This window comes from Mauremys reevesii, linkage group 22 (assembly GCF_016161935.1).
Source record: "Mauremys reevesii isolate NIE-2019 linkage group 22, ASM1616193v1, whole genome shotgun sequence".
NCBI classification, from domain to species: Eukaryota; Metazoa; Chordata; order Testudines; family Geoemydidae; genus Mauremys; species Mauremys reevesii.
Genome location: NC_052644.1, coordinates 3155582 through 3161593, shown reverse-complemented (window position 1 = coordinate 3161593; position 6012 = coordinate 3155582). Strand labels below are relative to the sequence as shown.

Genomic DNA, 6012 nt, shown 5'->3' with positions numbered 1-6012 from the left:
CTCTTCACTGCCTGTCTGTCGTGTGCTAGACGCGGGGGGGGGGGGGGCTGTGGTTTGCTGGGTGCCACCGGCAACTCCTGGGTTCCAAGCCCACCTCGGGGAGTGGGGGTGGGTGGGAATTGAGTGTCAGGACTCCTGGGTTCTATTCTCAGCTCTGACCCTGGGGCAAATGGCTTCATTTCCCCGTGCCTCACTTTCACCTTTCCATACAATGGGAGAGAGTCTGGGCGCTTGAAAGGATCTGGAAAAGGGGGGACGTGTTTGTGTTTTAACTGTCTTCTAATGCCAGGAAGTTTTGTTTAAAACCAGGCGCAAAAGTGAGGTATAGGATAAGAAACCCTTTAAAATCTGTTGGGGGTTATCTGTGCCTTAGATCGAATTTCTGTCTTTCTACCTATCCCCCACACACCCTCTATCTATCCCTATATCTACCCATCTACGGCTCTGGCCCGGTCCCTGCACGCCGGGGAGCTGTAGCATAGACCCTTCCTACATCAACAGACAGTATGTCCATAGCGGTAGCTCATCCACCTACCTCAGAGGCAGTAGCCAGGTGGATGGAAGAATTTTTCGGTCGACGTGACCTCGTACAACGCCGAGGAGGTCGACCGAACTACGGAGTTTTCCCTCTCCCTGAGTTTTGGAGCTTAGGCTGATCTCGTTTTTAGGTGTAGCCGAGGCCTAACCCGGACAACGCGAACAGCCGGCGTTAGTCCGGTTCCTCCACAAGCTGTGGAAAGGCCACAAAGTCCTGGCCTGGGTCGCCCCAGGAGAAGCCCTCCTGGGGATGGGCTGCTCTGGGCTGGCTTCGCCACCCTCCAGGCCCTGATTAGTCGTATGTATTTGTATCACAGCCGCGCTCGGGGGTCCGAGTCATGGCCCGGGGGCCGGCTGTGCTATCTAGCCATGGCTAAGCAGCCCCCCCTCCGACCTGCCACCCTGCCTCCCCCCCTAGAGCTTGGTCTACACTTCAGAATGGCCCCAACCTGGCTCAGGGCTGAGAAAAACGCTGTCCCCCGAGCGCTGGGGATAGGGTTAGACGTGACCTCAAGGGCCACCTAACCTCACCCACCGTGGCTGGCTAATCTCCTGGGACCCACCCTGCTGCGAGCCGAATCCCCGCCGGGGGGGGCCCTTGAACCCTGTCTCGCTGCCACTGCTGTGAGGGGCATTAAACTCCCCAGGCCTGGGGGGGGGATCAGGCGCTGCGGGAGCCTCCGTGGGGGCCGAGGTAAATTCCCCCCTAGGTGGGTGGAGGAGGTGGGCGTGGCTTGCACAAAAGGGGGCGTGGCTCCGCCCCCAGCTGTTGTTGCCCGATGACTCCACGTGGCTGGCGGAGCGGCTGGAGCGCCCTGACCTGCGGGGCGGAGGGTGGGGGATCGCTCCGGCTTTATAAGCCCGGCGCCCGGCGCTGGGGCGCTGCCTCTGGGATTTGCCTCGCCCCGAGCCATGTCCTGCCTCCGCTGGGGGCTGCTGCTGCTCCTCCTGGGCGGCCCCGCGCTGGCGGCCCCTTTGCGATGGGACAGATCCCCGGTAAGATGATCCAGGGTAGCGGGGAGATGCGTGTGGTAGGGGGCTGGCTCTGGGGGCAGAGAGTGTGGGAGAGGGCGTGGGATGAGGGGCTGGCTCTGGGAGGCGAGGAGAGGGGGTAAGGGTAGGGGGATTGGGGAGGGGCTGGCTCCTGGGGGGCAGAGAGTGTGGGAGAGGGCGTGGGATGAGGGGCTGGTGCTATGGGAGGAGAGGAGTGTGGGAAGGATCATGGGATGGGAAGAGAGTAGGAGGTTGGCAGAAGAGAGCATGGTGGGGGTAGGGGGCTAGGGACTAGCCATGAGGGGAGCATGCTTGTGGGGCTAGAGGTGGCTTCTGGCTATGGGGCAGGGAATAGGGGAGGGCTATAGGGAGCAGACTGGGGCTAGCCATGGGGGAGCATGGTTGTGGGGCTAGAGGTGGGTTCTGGCTATGGGGCAGGGGATGGCTATAGGGAGCGGGCTGGGGCTAGCCATGGGGGAGCATGGTTGTGGGGCTAGAGGTGGGGTCTGGCTATGGGGCAGGGGAGGGCTATAGGGAGCGGACTGGGGCTAGCCATGGGGGAGCATGGTTGTGGGGCTAGAGGTGGGCTCTGGCTATGGGGCAGGGGATGGCTATAGGGAGCGGGCTGGGGCTAGCCATGGGGGAGCATGGTTGTGGGGCTAGAGGTGGGCTCCGGCTATGGGGCAGGGGATGGCTGTAGGGAGTGGGCTGGGGCTAGCCATGGGGGAGCATGGTTGTGGGGCTAGAGGTGGGCTCTGGCTATGGGGCAGGGGATGGCTATAGGGAGTGGGGTGAGGGGCTGGGCGTAGCTGTGGGTGGCTTGTGCTTTAAGTACTAGAGATCAGTCTCAGGGAGCTGCTTTGCTGGCTGCTCTGGAGGGGAGGGGTCTGCTGGGGGCTCCCCTCCCGGTGGGTTGGCGAGCTGAGCGGGTCAGGGGCTGGGCAGACCCCGGCGGAAAAGGATCGAAGCTGCAAGGGAATGGGACTGGAGCGGGGTCAGCCTGGACGGGGCGTTGAGATGCCCGGAGGCCTGGGCCAGCCTTGCTCCTGGGGGTGCCGAAAGCCGGTGAAAGCGCCTGGACCCCCCCGGGGAGGATGGAAGCCCACAGGTGGTGGGTAGCTGCTGTTCCTTCAAGCTGGGGGACGCTGCCCGGAGGCGTGTGGCGCTTCCACCTCTGTGGGGCGGGGGCAGCCGCTTCCTGAGGGGCTTTAAGGGGGAAAAAAAATCTGATCACCTCACTCAATAGTCCAGCTCCCTGTCCCCAAACATCACCCCGATTGCCTGCAAAAGCAACCCCAGCGGATCTCTTAGGTCCATCCTCTTCCCACCCTCCCCAATTCAGCTCCTCCTACAGGTCCCTGGGTTTTGCAAGGTTAGGGCTGCCAAGTGGTTTTCTCTTTTGGGGTGCTGGGCGAGCTCTGTTTTCAGCTTGTGGGGTGCAGAGGGATCTGTAGAAACACTGTCTCCTGTGTCTGTAATTTTCACTCCATGCATCTGAAGAAGTGAGGTTTTTTCCCACAAAAGCTCATGCCCAAATAAATCGGTTAGTCTTTAAGATGCCACCGGACTCCTCCTTGTTTTTGTGGATACAGACTAACACAGCTACCCCTCTGATACTTAATAAGGGAGTTAGAGCAGGAATGGGGGAGCCCGGACTCCTGGGTTCTCTGCCAGTTCTGTGACATAGGACAAGTCGCTTCGGCTCTCTGTGCCTCAGTTTCCCTTTCTACAAAATAAGGTGCATTTTTTGTTTGTTTGTTTTTTGTTTTTTAACCTATCCCCTGGGAAGAGAATGGGTGCAAGCAGATGATTTAGTTGGTGTTGGTCCTGCTTTGAGCAGGGGATTGGACTAGATATCTCCCGAGGTCCCTTCCAACCCTGATAGTCTATGATAAGCCTGAGTGCTCCTCTAGGGGCTTTGAGATCCTCGTGCGGAAGGGGCTGGCTGTTAGCACTTGCGGTCGCAGAGCCGTGGCCCGAGAGCTCCTGCCAAACGCCACGTGCTGCGGCTGAGTGGCCGGACATGCCTGGAGATGGCCATCCAGGCCTTGAAGTAATCGGCTTCTGAATCGGGCGCGCGGAAGGCGTGTCGGGTGAGATGCTGGCTGTGCTTTGCCCCTTCTGGTTTTTGGTTCGAGTCCATCCCGCGGGCTGGAAGGAGAAGCTAGGAAACTCCCCAGCACAGAGCAAGCGACTGTGCTTGGGAACAAATCTCCCTGATCTTTCCCATTGGGAGAGCCCTTATCTAGCTGCCTGTGCCCCCCCTCTCCCCCCGGGGAGCTGATTTTACAAGCATGGGCTCTTGCGCATGCTGCTTTTAAAACCAGAGCAAAACTCCTAGCCAGTGGGGTGAACTCTGGTGGGATTCAATGCTGTTAAATCTGAAGTTTGAAGGATCTAGTAACTCGCCCCCTCACTTGAGCAAAAGGGATTCAAGATCTGGGTTCAAGTCTCCGTTCCGCCGTCGGCTCTCTGTGGCCTGGCGGGGGAGTGGTTTAGTCCTTGTGCCTCGATTTCCCCGCCTGTCGAAAGAGGGCTGCCCTTGCTCTGAAGGTCTTTCCATCTAAGTAGCAAGGACAGTCTTACTACGTGTCTGGGCAGCGCCTGTCGGGGGAGGGCGGCTGATCTCGGTCGGGGTCTGCGCAGTACCCGTTGTGAGATAGTGGGGCTGGGGTAGGTGCCGCTGGAGTGTGAATAACTGAGATTGGATCTGTGGAAATGGGGGTGCAGGAAGGGCAGGGCCTTCCAACTCTTAAACTGCAGCTCGAGTGGGAGAAGGGGCCCTGGATAAAAAATATTCTCTTGCTTTGCCTGTGGGATCTGAGAGTTAAGCTGGGTCTGTTCTGGTCAGCTCCCGGAGCTCTAGTGCCCGATTCTCTTGCTGTGAGTCCGACTAGAACCCAGCTCCTCTTAGAGACCTGTTTGGCTTTGCCGGGCTCTAATTCTGGGCCATGCCCGGGAGCCCCCGTTGTGCAGGGTGCTGCACGAACTCCTAGTCAGCGTCCCTGCCCCAAGGCGCTCACAGCCCAGCTAGACAAGATGAAGAGTAGGATGGGAAACTGAGGCACGGAGCTGGTAAGTGATTTGACTGCAGTTGCCTGGCAGGTCAGCTGCAGAGCTGAAACTGAGAACCCAGGCTTCCCAGGCCAAGGCTCTAACCAGTAGACCATACTGCATTAAGTCGGGCGGGGAGGGGAGAGAGTGTGTGTGTGTGTTGGGGCAGCGTTTCCCTCTAGCAGCTAGTCTACAGTGGCTAAAAGCCTACTACTGCGCCTGTCTAGGGGAGCCTCTTTTCAAGCAGCACCAGCTTGGTTCTCTACCACGTGAGCTGAAGATCCTGGGTTCAAATCCTGCTCTCCGCCCATGGTAGATGACTGTGTGGCATGTTAACGTCAAGCCCTTGTTCTATTCCACGGCAGCTGTTGTGGGGGCGGAATTGCTCCCTTGGGATCCTTGAGAACTGGGGCATCGTGGCTAAATCTGGGAAGCCCCATGGGGGTGGGTGGGAGCCGGGTCTCCTAAAACCTTTTCTAGCTTGTTCTCAGCTGCATTCACGGGGGGCAGAACTAGAGACTCAGCTCACCCCTCCCCCCAGTTCCATGTCACCTTCCTATTCTGGGGGTGTATCGAACTTGGCAGTGCTGGCAGCGTGAGGGGTGTATTAACTCTGGTGGGGGGACCACCCGGTGGGACCAGCTACGATGAGATGAGTCTGAGCTTCTGCTTTGGGTCTGTCCACCAACGTACACCACAGGGTGACTCTCGAGGCTGGGTGATGGCCCAGGCCGGGGATCGGATGGGGCGGACGGCAGAGCGGAAAGCGAGGCTCAGAATGACAACCTGTTCCATCCCCATCACAGGTGGGGGCAGGGGGGGGGAGAAAAGACCCCGCCTAGCGGGTTACAGCTGCATGGCTGGTGGCTCTCAAACTTTTTTTACTGGTGACCCGTTTCACACAGCAAGTCTCTGAGTGCGACTCCCCCCATATAAATTAAAAACACTTGTTTATATATTTAACACCATTATAAACGCTGGAGGCAAAGCGGGGTTTGGGGTGGAGGCTGGCAGCTTGAGACCCCCCATGTAATAACCTCATGACCCCCTGAGGGGTCCTGACCCCCGGTTTGAGAACCCCCTGTTCTAGCATCTAGGTTGGCAAAAGCCGAACTGGCCGGTAAGCGAGGGCGGCGGGGGGAATGAGTTGGCTGGATCTCAGCTGAACACCCAGTGGCGGGCACCAGTTGGGCATATCAACAAGGCAGGCTCCCAGACAAATGAGGGGGGGGGTTTAATGAGGAAACCAGAGTTTCTAAGCAACCAGCATGCAAAATAACCATTGGGGGGGCGGGGGGGTTGTAACAGGGGGGCGGGTCCCCCCAGAACTGTAGTGGGGTCACTGGACAGGAAGGGACACTATGTCCCATAGCTTCAGGGGGGTTGCTTAGCACAGATCTGCCTGTGGTGCAAGCTACTGGGGGGGGG

General features: G+C 58.9%; 1 pseudogene; it reads left to right on the top strand.

Moving 5' to 3' along the window:
- Positions 1–1262: 1262 nt before the first annotated feature.
- LOC120388225 overlaps positions 1263–6012 on the top strand; it is a 28269-nt pseudogene continuing 23519 nt past the window's right edge.